General features: G+C 16.2%; 1 long non-coding RNA gene across 1 annotated transcript; it reads left to right on the top strand.

Moving 5' to 3' along the window:
* The first annotated feature begins 2,982 nt into the window (after positions 1–2,982).
* Positions 2,983–4,586, top strand: LOC131997187 (uncharacterized). Its single transcript, XR_009398106.1, has 2 exons — positions 2,983–4,098; positions 4,225–4,586. It is a non-coding gene; the product is annotated as an uncharacterized LOC131997187 (long non-coding RNA).
* Positions 4,587–13,575: the final 8,989 nt, after the last annotated feature.

The raw sequence follows: 13,575 nt of genomic DNA, 5'->3' as shown, positions 1-13,575 counted from the left end.
AATTAAAAAATAAAAAATTAACTAATTTCCTTGAGTAAATGAAACAAATTAATTTAAATGAAAAATAGAAAAATAATAAATAATAAAGTATAAAATAAATAATGAATAATAAATAAAATATAAAATAATAAAAATAAAAATAATTTAAAGATTAAATAACTAATTAAATGAATAAAATACAATAAAATATATGATAAAAATATTAAAAATTAGTAAATTACAATAATTAAGAATAAAAATTATAATACAAAAACAATAGAAAAATTTCCCGGAACGATAATCATGTGAACAAATTTCATTAAAATAAAATTAAAATGTAAAAATTAACTAATTCTCTTGAGTAAATGAAATAAATAAATTCAAATAAATTAGAAAAATAAAAATAATAAACAATTAAATATAAAATAAATAATAAATAAAATATAAAATAATAAAAATAAAAATAAATTAAAGATTAAAATAACTAAATAAATAAATAAAATACAATAAAATATATGATAAAAATATTAAAAATTAGTAAATTAAATAAAATAAGAATAAAAATTATAATACAAAAACAATAGAAAATTTTGAACAAATTTCATTAAAATAAAAAATAAAAACACTAACTAATTTCCTTGAGTAAATGAAACAGATAATTTTAAATAAAAGTTGAAAAATAAAAATAATAAATAATAAAATATAAAATAAATAATAAATAAAATATAAATAATAAATAATAAAAATAAAAATAAATTTTATTAAAATAAAAAAAATAAAAATGAAAAACTAACTAATTTCCTTGAGTAAATGAAAACAAATAATTTAAATAAAAATAGAAAAATAAAAACAATAAATAACAAAAACATAAAATAAAAAATAAATAACAAATAAAAATATAAAATAATAAAAACAAAAATAAAACAAATTAAAGATTAAATTAACTAACTGAATGAATAAAATACAATAAAATATATGATAAAAATATTAAAAATTAATAAATTACAATAAAATAAGAATAAAAACTATAATACAAAAACAATAGAAAATTTTTTGAATAAATCTCATTAAATTAAAACACTAATCAATTCCCTTGAGTAAATGAAAACAGATAATTTTAAAATAAAAATCGAAAAAAACAACCACTTACCTAAAAAAATTAATTAATAAATTAGATATAAAAATTCCAAAATAGATACAGAAAACTTAAAAAAACCTAAAAATCTTAAAAATCCAAAAAAATTCCTAAAAAATCCTTCAAAATCCCAAAATCTTATTGGAATGTGAAATAACACCAAACATCAAATTGAAATATAAACCCAACATCCCAGAAAAAATATTCTGAAAACAGAATGTTTCAGTACTTAAATAAATCAAGATCAACAGTAGTAAGAAAAACCAAAGTAAGAATAAAAACAGAAAACAAAAATAAAAAATTAAAAATCTTAAAAAAACATATATATATATATGTGTACGTGTATACACAAACATACACAAATATAATCACACACACATACCCAACATATACACATACCTACAAACACATATACATGTGTACACATACATACATACATATACACATTCAAAACATAAACATAATATCAACACATAAACATATACACATGTACATACATACATATACATTCATACACACAAATACACATTCATTCACACAAATTTACATTCACATAAACACACATACATATTTACTTTTCCAAAAAACATACATCCATGCATATGTATATACACATACACATATCAAATTTAAATAACAAATAAACAAAAATAAAAATGATAATAAAAAAACAACACAAAAATTTATTCAAATATCAACAACTACAATAAATACATGGCTGCCCGGAGCGCTTTCGCCTCTTGCCAGGGAGGACTCATCAGCGAGCTTCAAAAAATACAAAAAACAAAACAAAAATAATAAATAATAAATAAAAATCAAAAACATTAACATAAAAACAAATAAATTACAACCAAAAAAATAAATACCAAATAATAATTTCACACAAAAATGAATGAATAACATATGCACAAATTGAATTGACAAGATCACAATTGATCTATTGAAATATTAGATTCCCAAAAAAATCTTTATCAAGAAAAAATATTCTAATCGTTAAAAATCCAAAAACCTCCTTACAACAATCTATATCATCAAGTACATCCCATGATTAAACAAAATAAAATTTTCCCTTCCAATTTCCATAGTAAAAAAACCTAAACAAGGAAAAAAATATAAAAACAAAAAAATAAAAAAAATAAAAAAATCTTTTTCACCTTAATATAGTATATAAAATATATATAAAATAAAATAAAACGGAAATTATAAATAAAAATTGTCACTAAAAAAATTTTCAATTAAAAATTAAAACCATGAAATGAAATAATCAAATAACAACAAAGAGAATAACCAGAATATATTTAATCTAATAACTTTTACGAAGTTTCATATCACAACAATTATTGTTAAATATCACAGAATAAAAAGAAGAAAAACTTTATCTTGCAACAGATCACAGACAATAACAAACGTATATTCAAAAATTATTTTTTAAAAAATAAACAAAAATAAAAAATCATCATTTCTTATAAATAAACTTGTGATCCTTAACATCATGTATATAATTTAAATAGATATATATGTATAGCATATAAAATACAAATATTACATAAAAAAACAAAATGTAAATAAAAACAAATTGTATTTGATTCTTACCGATAACATTGAAAAAATAAATTTACAAAAAAATAAAAATTTCTCCAATATCAGAAAATCATCTCCTTTTTTCTAAAAAACAGAACGAAAAAAACAGACCTTTGTTTTAATAAAAGAGCCATAAACACAGCATGCTTTCAAGAGAAACAATTTCTTCTATATGTATCAAATTTTCAATAAAAAACAATCTTAAAACGAAAAAACTTCTTACATTGAACTAAAAATTTCCTTTTCCTTTTCTTTTTCCTCAATCTCAAATATGTAACGAAACTTCATTTTCGACAGAAAAAAACATATGTCCATTATCTCAATAAAAATAACAAATTCACAAAAAAATAAATCAAACACTTGACTTCTTAAGACACTGCACTCATTCACAACTAAATCAATACTCAAGATAAAAATGTATAACATAACTTACATATTCTCAACGAAAGTAAAAAACAAAGCCTACTTTACTATTTCATTCAGAGAGAATTCAAAAACATTATTGTCAAAAACAAAATAACCGGTTTGAAAAACAAATAAAAAATCTTTCCAACTTCCTAACAATAATCAGCAAGATTCTTCTGTAAAATCAATATATATATATCCACAACATAAGTATAATACATTGTACGCATGCATCCAAATCAAAAAACTTTTCTTCTCCTCAAAAAAATCAAATCGTATCATAAAACCTCTTGTGGAAAAATGATTATATCAATTTATATCAATTTGTCTCGAAAAATAGACACAAATGAATTTTAAATCGAACATCGCCCTAACAGGTAACATAAACTTGAAAAAGAAAAAATCACTTCAACAATACAAATCAAGTTATGAAGAAAAATCAACCTCAAGAATGAAAAAATCATTTCATGAAAAATTCTTCCTCCTCAAAAGCAATGAAGAATGTCCTATTAAGTAAAACTTGCAAGTTCCTCTTGTCATAGCATCCATCATTCAAAAAGGTAACCATAAAATAATCCTTCCCAAAAACAAACGTAGTACCATCCTTAACATGTAAAAAAACATATATATGATGTATCATGTAAATATAAAAAAATAAGATGTACCATGTAAACATAAAATATGTCCATACAATACAATGAGATCGTCACTCAAAAACAAAGTAAACAAAAGCACTCTGTCTATCTTCCTCTCACTAATGTCCCATATCATTTGCAACAAAACCATCAGAGACCCAAGACAAACCACCATGAAAAAAATACAATCCACTAGCCAAAACAACTTCACAGAGGAAAGTCATACCCAACGTTCGTACAAAAAATCCCATGTATATGGAAATGAATGGGAAGGGTCAAATCAAATGGCAAACGTTACCGTCTGCAAAAATCACATTATAAACTAAAGAATAGAAAAACATACCATCATGCATGCCAATAAAGGTAAGTTTCAGCAAAGCAACCCCAACCCATAGGCTGAAAAAAACCATCAAAATAGAGTAACCCTTCCATATCAAAATCCAGCTCCCATTAAGTCAATATCAATAAAAAACTTTATTCTATTTCCAGAAACCAAAAATGAACAACAAACGGGGGACATACAAAGCAAAAAAGGGGGGTTGTCAAATATCATCAATTATCAATAATCACAAAAACAACAGCGATTCCACACAGGAAAAATTAAACGCAAAACTCCACACACATGACCAAAACGAATCATTCATCAATGGCAAAGATCATATATGATAGAAATCAGCTAATCAAACGGACGAAGACAACAAATCAAACAGATAAAACAAATAAAAACCAAAACAAATCAGAAATGAAATAAAACAAAAATATATAAGGACAAAAAAACTTTTTCACCTCTTTTTACAAATAAAATTGAAAAATAAAAAACAATATATCTCTCATATACATATTCCACAATACACATCCGTTCACTCATCTATTCACAAATATAAAACACAATAAATTTATCCAAAAATCAAAAATATATGCAAAAAGTATATAAAGTCAGAAATATAAAAACAAAAATAAACAACATTAATAAATAAATAAAATAACAAATAAAAAATTCATATAAAAATACATATAAAAATATATTTCCGAAAAAAGCATCCATTTATTTAAAAAATACCTAAATTTTCCTAAAAAACATTCATTCGAAAGAAATTTCCTTATAAAAACAACTGATACAAATTAAAAAACAACCAAAATACTAATTTATTTCACAAACCCAATTATTTCACAAAATTTAATTATGTAAGACATTAAAAAATATAAACAAATAACCCTATATCTACATATAACTATTCATATATATAAGAGAAAACAAAAAGAAAAATATTATCTATATATTAAGAGAAATTATATTAAAAAATATTAAGAGAAAATAAATAATAGAACAAATATATACGAAAAATATCTTCATAAATAATTAATATAAATATAAATAATATAAAATTGTCATAAAATGTTTACTATACATATTCATCTATGTATATATAAATGTAAATTAATAAAAAAATTATTAAAAACATTAATAATAATAATAATATAAGAATTTGAATAAATTAAAAATTAGAATGAATAAAATATAAGAAATTGAATAAATTATGATTAAAAATAGAGTTATAAATTATACTTATTATGCATATTATTTAATATATATGCAATTAATAAAATAAATAAAATAATAATTAAAATATATGACATCTGTGTTAACTCATATATGTACTGGCAGTTATAAATATTCAAATATATATCTATTCAGATATACATAGATTTCCCTCAAGTCAAAATAATGCTAATAAAATATTTAAAAATATTTTTATCATTATTTACATATTCACTCATGTAAATAAAAGTTATTAAAAATGAATTATAAATCGGAATAAACAAAATGGTTATAGGAAATAATAAAATGAAAATATTAATAAAGATCTATAAAAATGTATAGATATCCTATTCACATATAATTATTATAAATATAAAATATAAATATAAAAGTATAAAATATAAATATGGATAATATGAATAAAAATAAATTGATAATACTTAACATGAATGTCAAAAATTGTTAAAAAAATGTCAAAAAAATGTCAAAATTTGTGAAAAAATTAAAAAAATTAAAAAATTAAAAATGTCAAAAAACATGCATATGTAAATAATAAAAATAATTAAAATGCATATTAATAAATAATGAATAATAATAAATATAATAATAATAAAAAAATTCTTTTAAAAATTTATAAATAAAAATCCTATAATGTATATTAATTTATACATGTATAGGAAATAAAATAAAATATATTACATACAAATTGGTTCATGTATGATAAGTATACCACAGGACATATAATAAATAAACAAATAAATAGTATAAATAAAAAAATAAATTATGTAAATAAATATCATCAAAAAGGAGTTATATATTAAATGACGTAGTCATATTCATCATGTTGACTATATATATTAATTCATGCATATGTAATTAATGAAACAGATATGTAAATAATAAAATAATTAAAATGTATATTAATAAATAATGAATAATAATAAAAATAATTAAAATGTATATTAATGATAATGAATAATAATAAAAATAATAATAATAAAAATTAAAAATTAATAAATAAAAATCCTATAATGTATATTAATTTATACATGTACAGGTAATAAAATAAAATATATTACATACATATTGATTCATGTATGATAAGTACACCACAGGACATATAATGAATAAACAAATAAATAATATAAATAAAATAAATAATTTTATGAATAATGAATAAATAATAAAAATAATTAAAATGTATATTAATAAATAATGAATAAAAATAAAAATAATAATAATAAAATTAAAAATTAATAAATAAAAATCCTATAATGTATATTAATTTATACATGTATAGGTAATAAAATAAAATATATTACATACATATTGGTTCATGTATGATAAGTAAACCACAGGACATATAATGAATAAACAAATAAATAATATAAATAAAATAAATAATTTATGTGAAATAAATATCATCAAAAAGGAGTTATATATTAAATGACGTAGTTATATTCATTAAAAATAAATAAAAAATCTAAAATCTTATAATGTATATTAATTTATACATATATAAGTAATAACATAATATACATATCATACATATTAATTTATGTTTGATAAGTATCTTATATGATAAAATAGTAAATAATAATAAATTAACAAGATGACTGATATAAATATATTCCTATGATTAATATTGTAAAACATTATGCTGACTATGCATATTAATTCATGCATATGTAATTAATGAAATAGATAAAAGAATTTATATTCAAGTATATGACATATATTTTGAAGTCATATATGTATTAAAAATGATCATAAATTAAATAACATATCTGTGTATGCATAAGTAACTTTTAATTTAAAATAATAATAAAAATAATAAAAAAATATAATAAAAATTAAAAAATAAATAAAAAATCTAAAATCTTATAATGTATATTAATTTATACATATATAAGTAATAACATAATATACATATCATACATATTAATTCATGTTTGATAAGTATCTTATATGATAAAATAGTAAATAATAATAAAATAACAAGATGACTGATATAAATATATTCCTATGATTAATATTATAAAATATTATGCTGACTATGCATATTAATTCATGCATATGTAATCAATGAAAACAGATAAAAGAATTTATAATCAAGTACATGACATATATTGTGAAATTATATATGTATTAAAAATGATCATAAATTAAATTACATATCTGCGTATGTATAAGTATTCCTCAATTTAAAAATAATAATAAAATAAAAAATATAAGAATTTTTTATCTATAAAAATATTTATATAAAAAAATTTTTTTATATAAAAAATGTGAACAAATTTCATTAAAATATAAAATAAAAATGAAAAACTAACTAATTCCCTTGAGTAAAATGAAACAAATAATTTAAACAAAATTAGAAAAATAAAAATAATAAATAATAAAATATAAAATAAATAATAAATAATAAATAAAATATAAAATAATAAAAATAAATTAAAGATTAAAATAACTAACTAAATGAATAAAATACAATAAAATATATGATAAAAAATATTAAAAATTAGTAAATTACAATAAAAATAAGAATAAAAATTATAATATAAAATTTCAAAAAAATAAAATTTAAATAAAAAATTAACTAATTTCCTTGAGTAAAATGAAACAAATAATTTAAATAAAAATAGAAAAATAAAAATAATAAATAATAAAGTATGTGAACAAATTTTATAAAATAAAAAATGAAAAAACTAACTAATTCCCTTGAGTAAATGAAAAACAAATAAATTTAAATAAAAATAGAAAATAAAAATAATAAAATATAAAATAAATAATAAATAATAAATAAAATATAAAAATAATAAAAATAAAAATAAATTAAAGATTAAAATAACTAACTAAATGAATAAAATACTAAATGAAACAAAAATAAATTGAATAATAATTAATAAATAATTAATAATTAAATAAACTATAATGTATACTAATTTATACATATAAAAATAAAAATATATGATAAAACTATAAGTATATATAAATATAAATTAATTAAAAATAAATACGTAAGAATTTTTATAAAAATAAAAATAATAAAAATATTAATTATAATAAAAGGGCAAAAATAAGTCAAATACAAAAAGATGTGGTAAAAAATGAATGACTAAATTAAATATTGATACCTAAAGATCTAACTAATGCGTAAAAAAAGGGAAAATCTTTTAATTAATAATGTCGTAAAGACCTTAAAATTTTCTTTATTTTAAATATCAGAAAATAAATTTCAAAAATACAATAAAAAACCACATGTTTACCCCTTCATAGAGACAAAAATTGTATCTATGGGTTTTTCAAATTTAAATAAAAACCATGTGATATATTGTATGTTGGGTCCAAGAAAAAGGTCAGAAAACTGTAAAAAATTTTTTTGTGTAAAAAAACAGAAGGCGCAGAACAGGGGCAGTGTAAAAATGTTATGTAAATAACAGTAAATAAAAATTGAATAAACAAGTCTGTCAATGTACAAATTGTAAAATCATGTGAACAAATTTCATTAAAATAAAAATAAAAATAAAAATGAAAAACTAACTAATTCCCTTGAGTAAATGAAACAAAATATTTTAAATAAAAATAGAAGAATAAAAATAATAATAATAAAATATAAAATAAATAATAAATAATAAATAAAATATAAATAATAAAAATAAAATTAATTAAAGATTAAAATAACTAAATAAATGAATAAATTACAATAAAATATATGATAATAATATTAAAAATTAGTAAATTACAATAAAATAAGAATAAAAATTATAATACAAAATTCCATTAAAATAAAAATTAAAATAAAAAATTAACTAATTTCCTTGAGTGAACAATCTTCATTAAAATAAAAAATAAAAAATGAAAAACTAACTAATTCCCTTAAGTAAACGAAACAAATAATTTAAATAAAATTATAAGAATAAAAATAATAAATAATAAAATATAAAATAAATAATAAATAATAAATAAAATATAAAATAATAAAAATAAAAATAAAAATTAATTAAAGATTAAAATAACTAACTAAATGAATAAATTACAATAAAATATATGATAAAAATATTAAAAATTAGTAAATTACAATAAAATAAGAATAAAAATTATAATACAAAATTTCATTAAAATAAAAATAAAAATTAAAATAAAATTTAACTAATTTCCTTGAGTAAAATGAAACAAATAATTTAAATAAAAATAGAAAAAATAAAATAATAAATAATAAAGTGTGTGAACAAATTTTATTAAAATAAAAAATGAAAAATAACTAATTCCCTTGAGTAAATGAAAACAAATAATATAAATAAAATTAGAAAAATCATGTGAACAAATTTCATTAAAATAAAAAATAAAAATAAAAATGAAAAACTAACTAATTCCCTTGAGTAAATGTGAACAAATTTCATTAAAATAAAAAATAAAAATAAAAATGAAAAACTAACTAATTCCCTTGAGTAAATGAAACAAAATATTTTAAATAAAAATAGAAGAATAAAAATAATAATAATAAAATATAAAATAAATAATAAATAATAAATAAAATATAAATAATAAAAATAAAATTAATTAAAGATTAAAATAACTAAATAAATGAATAAATTGCAATAAAATATATGATAATAATATTAAAAATTAGTAAATTACAATAAAATAAGAATAAAAATTATAATACAAAATTCCATTAAAATAAAAATTAAAATAAAAAATTAACTAATTTCCTTGAGTGAACAATCTTCATTAAAATAAAAAATAAAAAATGAAAAACTAACTAATTCCCTTAAGTAAACGAAACAAATAATTTAAATAAAATTATAAGAATAAAAATAATAAATAATAAAATAAATAATAAATAATAAATAAAATATAAAATAATAAAAATAAAAATAAAAATTAATTAAAGATTAAAATAACTAACTAAATGAATAAATTACAATAAAATATATGATAAAAATATTAAAAATTAGTAAATTACAATAAAATAAGAATAAAAATTATAATACAAAATTTCATTAAAATAAAAATAAAAATTAAAATAAAATTTAACTAATTTCCTTGAGTAAAATGAAACAAATAATTTAAATAAAAATAGAAAAAATAAAAATAATAAATAATAAAGTGTGTGAACAAATTTTATTAAAATAAAAAATGAAAAATAACTAATTCCCTTGAGTAAATGAAAACAAATAATATAAATAAAATTAGAAAAATCATGTGAACAAATTTCATTAAAATAAAAAATAAAAATAAAAATGAAAAACTAACTAATTCCCTTGAGTAAATGAAACAAAATATTTTAAATAAAAATAGAAGAATAAAAATAATAATAATAAAATATAAAATAAATAATAAATAATAAATAAAATATAAAATAATAAAAATAAAATTAATTAAAGAATTTGAACAAATTTCATTAAAATAAAAAATAAAAATGAAAAAACTAACTAATTCCCTTGAGTAAATGAAACAAAATATTTTAAATAAAAATAGAAAGAATAAAAATAATAAAATATAAAATAAATAATAAATAATAAATAAAATATAAAATAATAAAAAATTAATTAAAGATTAAAATAACTAAATAAATGAATAAATTACAATAAAATATATGATAATAATATTAAAAATTAGTAAATTACAATAAAATAAGAATAAAAATTATAATACAAAATTCCATTAAAATAAAAATTAAAATAAAAAACTAACTAATTTTCTTGAGTGAACAATTTTCATTAAAATAAAAAATAAAAAATGAAAAATTAATTAATTCCCTTAAGTAAAATGAAACAAATAATTTAAATAAAATTATAAGAATAAAAATAATAAATAATAAAATATAAAATAAATAATAAATAATAAATAAAATAATAAAAATAAAAATAAAATTAATTAAAAATTAAAATAACTAACTAAATGAATAAATTACAATAAAATATATGATAAAAATATTAAAATTAGTAAATTACAATAAAATAAGAATAAAAATTATAATACAAAATTTCATTAAAATAAATATAAATAAAAATTAAAGTAAAAATTAACTAATTTCCTTGAGTAAAATGAAAACAAATAATTTAAATAAAAATAGAAAAATAATAAATAATAAAGTATGTGAACAAATTTTATTAAAATAAAAAATGAAAAATAACTAATTCCCTTGAGTAAATGAAAACAAATAATTTAAATAAATTTAGAAAAATAAAAATAATAAAATATAAAATAAAAAATAAATAATAAATAAAATAAAAATAATAAAATAAAAATAAATTAAAGATTAAAATAACTAACTAAATGAATAAAATACAATAAAATATATGATAAAAATATTAAAAATTAGTAAATTACAATAAAATAAGAATAAAAATTATAATACAAAATTTCATTAAAATAAAAATTAAAAAATAAAAAATTAACTAATTTCCTTGAGTAAATGAAACAAATTAATTTAAATGAAAAATAGAAAAATAATAAATAATAAAGTATAAAATAAATAATGAATAATAAATAAAATATAAAATAATAAAAATAAAAATAATTTAAAGATTAAATAACTAATTAAATGAATAAAATACAATAAAATATATGATAAAAATATTAAAAATTAGTAAATTACAATAATTAAGAATAAAAATTATAATACAAAAACAATAGAAAAATTTCCCGGAACGATAATCATGTGAACAAATTTCATTAAAATAAAATTAAAATGTAAAAATTAACTAATTCTCTTGAGTAAATGAAATAAATAAATTCAAATAAATTAGAAAAATAAAAATAATAAACAATTAAATATAAAATAAATAATAAATAAAATATAAAATAATAAAAATAAAAATAAATTAAAGATTAAAATAACTAAATAAATAAATAAAATACAATAAAATATATGATAAAAATATTAAAAATTAGTAAATTAAATAAAATAAGAATAAAAATTATAATACAAAAACAATAGAAAATTTTGAACAAATTTCATTAAAATAAAAAATAAAAACACTAACTAATTTCCTTGAGTAAATGAAACAGATAATTTTAAATAAAAGTTGAAAAATAAAAATAATAAATAATAAAATATAAAATAAATAATAAATAAAATATAAATAATAAATAATAAAAATAAAAATAAATTTTATTAAAATAAAAAAAATAAAAATGAAAAACTAACTAATTTCCTTGAGTAAATGAAAACAAATAATTTAAATAAAAATAGAAAAATAAAAACAATAAATAACAAAAACATAAAATAAAAAATAAATAACAAATAAAAATATAAAATAATAAAAACAAAAATAAAACAAATTAAAGATTAAATTAACTAACTGAATGAATAAAATACAATAAAATATATGATAAAAATATTAAAAATTAATAAATTACAATAAAATAAGAATAAAAACTATAATACAAAAACAATAGAAAATTTTTTGAATAAATCTCATTAAATTAAAACACTAATCAATTCCCTTGAGTAAATGAAAACAGATAATTTTAAAATAAAAATCGAAAAAAACAACCACTTACCTAAAAAAATTAATTAATAAATTAGATATAAAAATTCCAAAATAGATACAGAAAACTTAAAAAAACCTAAAAATCTTAAAAATCCAAAAAAATTCCTAAAAAATCCTTCAAAATCCCAAAATCTTATTGGAATGTGAAATAACACCAAACATCAAATTGAAATATAAACCCAACATCCCAGAAAAAATATTCTGAAAACAGAATGTTTCAGTACTTAAATAAATCAAGATCAACAGTAGTAAGAAAAACCAAAGTAAGAATAAAAACAGAAAACAAAAATAAAAAATTAAAAATCTTAAAAAAACATATATATATATATGTGTACGTGTATACACAAACATACACAAATATAATCACACACACATACCCAACATATACACATACCTACAAACACATATACATGTGTACACATACATACATACATATACACATTCAAAACATAAACATAATATCAACACATAAACATATACACATGTACATACATACATATACATTCATACACACAAATACACATTCATTCACACAAATTTACATTCACATAAACACACATACATATTTACTTTTCCAAAAAACATACATCCATGCATATGTATATACACATACACATATCAAATTTAAATAACAAATAAACAAAAATAAAAATGATAATAAAAAAACAACACAAAAATTTATTCAAATATCAACAACTACAATAAATACATGGCTGCCCGGAGCGCTTTCGCCTCTTGCCAGGGAGGACTCATCAGCGAGCTTCAAAAAATACAAAAAACAAAACAAAAATAATA

Source organism: Stomoxys calcitrans, chromosome 4 (genome assembly GCF_963082655.1).
Source record: "Stomoxys calcitrans chromosome 4, idStoCalc2.1, whole genome shotgun sequence".
Classification (NCBI taxonomy): domain Eukaryota; kingdom Metazoa; phylum Arthropoda; class Insecta; order Diptera; family Muscidae; genus Stomoxys; species Stomoxys calcitrans.
The sequence above is the reverse complement of the archived record's forward strand: the minus strand, read 5'-3'. Positions and strand labels throughout refer to the sequence as shown.